General features: G+C 27.7%; 1 pseudogene; it reads right to left on the reverse strand.

The window, feature by feature from the left end:
- Positions 1–542: 542 nt before the first annotated feature.
- On the reverse strand, positions 543–3887 carry LOC111038311 (annotated as a pseudogene).

The raw sequence follows: 3887 nt of genomic DNA on the forward strand, positions 1-3887 counted from the left end.
TTCTCCAATCAATACTTGGTTGATCTTTTTGATATTTTCCCATCCCTTGTTCTTCGATATAACTTTGTTGAACCTAACCAAATACTCGATAAGATGATATCGATTAATATTGCGAATAATAAAACTCATTTGTAGCGATAATACGCAAGCTGTGTATACAATTATAAAATCAACTGAAAAATTAAACACAAAATAGGCATTTATAAGTACAAAAGGTAAAAAAGGCAAAAAGGCATTTATAAGTAAAAAGGCAAAAAAAGGCAAAAAAAAAAAAGATACATCGTCTAAGAAATTAAATGAAACACATTTTTGTATAAAAATTATTTTTCTATTGTGATTAATAAGAGAAAGGCATTTGCCTTCAAATCCGAACCCTAATTATAAGTATTAATTAAATGAATAAATATAGAAATAACATAATCGTATTCGTTATTGGGTTACTTACTAACTAAAAATCCAAGATAATTAAATCAAATATAATATTAATATGATAGGTACCTACTGTTAATTAAAAAATTAAGTGAAAATAAAAAAAACATTATTTATTCATGATCGTTCGGAGAATAATTTTAAGTATGAGGGTAATTTAAATAATCAGAATTATTCTGTGGAAAAGTTAACTGTGGGGTATTAGGATCAGTAGGAGCATTTTGTGAAAGATAAAAAGATTGTGTGACTGCGTTAGGATTATAATACTGAGCAAAAGAATTGTATGGATTTGTTATTACATGATTAGTTCGAGATGAAGCCTGAATATTACTATTTGCCTCGAGAGTTTTAAAATACTGTAATACATTTAATTGAAAATCGAATTTCTGTGTATTATTAAATTGTTTTATGTATGGTAAAAAAGAATTAAGCATAATTTTATCTGGATCTGTATTTTCTGTTCTATGCAAAAACTGAAGCAGTTCTTGTTGAAAAGAACCATTGTTTTCATTAGATTTTTTTTTTTGCTTTGCTTCGAATGTTCCGATGGTTGTTTTAGAGTTGACGAAGTTAATGGCTCACATTCTGTAGCATTATCGTCTACACAACTATAATTGGCCAAAAAATCATCGTTGCATACGTCAATTTCGTCTTCCTGCATGCTACAGGTTGTCCTATAAATAAAATAAAATTATACCTATCAAAAATATATCCTTAAATAAAACTAGGCTAATAATATCATATAATATGTAAATATGTTATACAACTAATAAAAGTTAAATATTAAATAATAATGTTTAGATACGTACTTTCTTTTATTTGAACTATTCTGTAAAAACGACAATGCCGCCATAAAAGCATATGGTTTTTTTTTCTGTGCCGCGGATCCACTTCTCACATTTTTTTCTTCACTTATGTTTTTTTTATAATTATCCTTGATATTCTTCCATCTCTTATCTCGAAGTTCTTTAACTGAAAATAAAGAAATTAATTGAAAACGAACAATTAATAGGTTACAAGTGGGTCACTGTAATGGATGGTGTTAAATTTGAATTCAATGATATAATAATATTATCATTGTATAAGAAAAACGATTCTGAGCGAAAACGGTCAGTCAGCCTATGATATTACTAAGTATATTTGATGATATTATTGTGAATAAAGTAATAAATTTATATATTTACCTATTTACGTGGAACCTTGTCTTAAATTTTCAATCCTTAGCTATAAAAGTTGAACATTTTATAACTTTTTAACTACAAAATAATTATTAAATTTTGTCAAAATTCGAACTTTAAATGCTCATAAAAAAAATGTTGCCTATGTATTTTTAATATTTTTCAACTGCTATTGAAACAATATATCAGGAGCTTTGCATTAAATTTACCCAATATTTTACCCAAAATTTACAATGTCCGTAAACAGCCCAAAAAAGTCAAAATATTTTCAAAATTTTATGATGTATAAAAAATAAAAATATAAACGTTCAGTAAAATTTTCATGTATCTACAGTTATTCATTTTTGAATAACAATAAAATAACAAAACCGCTACATGAGAAATCGAGTGAATATCCAATATTGTAAAAATATGAATTTCAAACGCTCATAAAAATTTACTTTGATTTGCTTGTAGACATGCTTTTTTTGATAAAGGTAGACTAAGTCATGAGGAATCTTGTATTGCATTTTCAAATTTTAGTTTTAAAAAGAAAAGTTTTTATGTATTCTCAACTCAAAATAATTTGCTAATTTTCGTGATTTTTCCGTATTTTGTCAAGATTTGAACTCTCCGGGTTAAAATTTGGATAAAATTAGATATTTCAACATTGAATAAACTGGCAATTTTATCACGTTATATTTTAAATTATTGTATATTAAACAATACTATAACTATACAATCTATTATAATAATAATAATTCTTTATTGATGGAATAAATTCAAAATTCCAAATATTCTGAGAAGTACAGTGATTGTAGTGAAAAAGTACACGTTAATTTTTTTTTTAACGATATAAAACAAAGTATATACTATAATATATTAGTATATAATATTGATTATTGAAACATGAGTTTATTAAAGTAAATATTTTACATAATAAAATAAAGTAATAATTATTATTATTATAGGTGTAATTGTAATAACTATATGTAATTTAATTATTTTTATCCTAGGTATCTATCAACTGGGATGACGTTTACTGCGTTACATTTTGAATTTAAAATAGGCAAAAGTACTGTTGGTGAAATAGTGCGAGAAACTTGTGTTGCAATATGGAACACGTTGCAAAAGAAGAAATGCCTGAACCAACTACTGAACATTGGTTCGAAATATCAAATACATTTTATACAAAAACCAATTTTCCCAACTGTCTTGGTGCTGTAGATGGGAAACATATTCGTATACAAAATCCAAAAAACACAGGCTCACTCTTTTTTAACTACAAAAATATTTTTCAATAATTTTAATCGCAGTAGTTGATGCCAATTTGAGTTTTATTTACATTGATGTAGGATCTTACGGCAAAGAATCAGATTCTAATATTTTTAAGGAAAGTTCTTTTGGAATAAAGTTGTATTCAAATGCCCTTAATATTCCTGGTCCTATACGTTTACCTAGTTCGCAAGGTTCCGCACAGCCTTTTGTTTTTGTTGGTGATGAGGCATTTGCCCTTCACACAAATCTATTAAGGCCGTATCCACAACGAGGACTAAACGACGAACGTAGAATTTTTAATTACCGTTTGTCCAGAGCTAGACGCACCGCAGAATGTGCTTTTGGAGTACTTGCCAAAAAATGGCGAGAATTACATACTACTATTTTAGTAAGTCCCGAATTTGTCGACGATATAGTAAAATCCTGTTGTGTCTTACATAACTTTGTCCGAAAAAGAGATGGATATAATTTTGAAGATATGGAAAGTGAATGCAACTTAGACGACATCGAGGTAAGAGGAACGGGTTCTCGGTCCAATGGGATTGAAATACGAAAAGCGTATGCGGAATATTTTGTACATGAAGGTGCCGTACCATTTCAAAATCGCGTACTTTAATCTAGTACCTACGCTATATAGTTAAAAATAAAACAAATGCTCAAATGCTAATACATATTTTATTTTTGTGAATTATTTTTTATTTAGTTGTAGTTAAGTATAATAATACAATATGCATTATTATAATAAATAAGGCAAGAACGCATGCAATACGCAGGTCGGTAGTAATTTGTTGGAAATCTGTATTAAATATTTAAATGTATAAAAAACTTATATTAAAATAATAATTACCATATTCGTATTTTTGGGTATCCGAAAGTTCACACCAGTTTCCAGTGTACATGGATTCTGCTACGTTACGCCAACATGTATTTTTTTACATTTTTGTCCATGTAATCTTTGCTCGCTATATCCCATAGGCAAGGATTACTTTCGATCAACATAATACATTTTTCGGTGTCGAACAT

This window comes from Myzus persicae, unplaced genomic scaffold (assembly GCF_001856785.1).
Source record: "Myzus persicae strain clone G006 unplaced genomic scaffold, MPER_G0061.0, whole genome shotgun sequence".
Lineage (NCBI taxonomy): Eukaryota > Metazoa > Arthropoda > Insecta > Hemiptera > Aphididae > Myzus > Myzus persicae.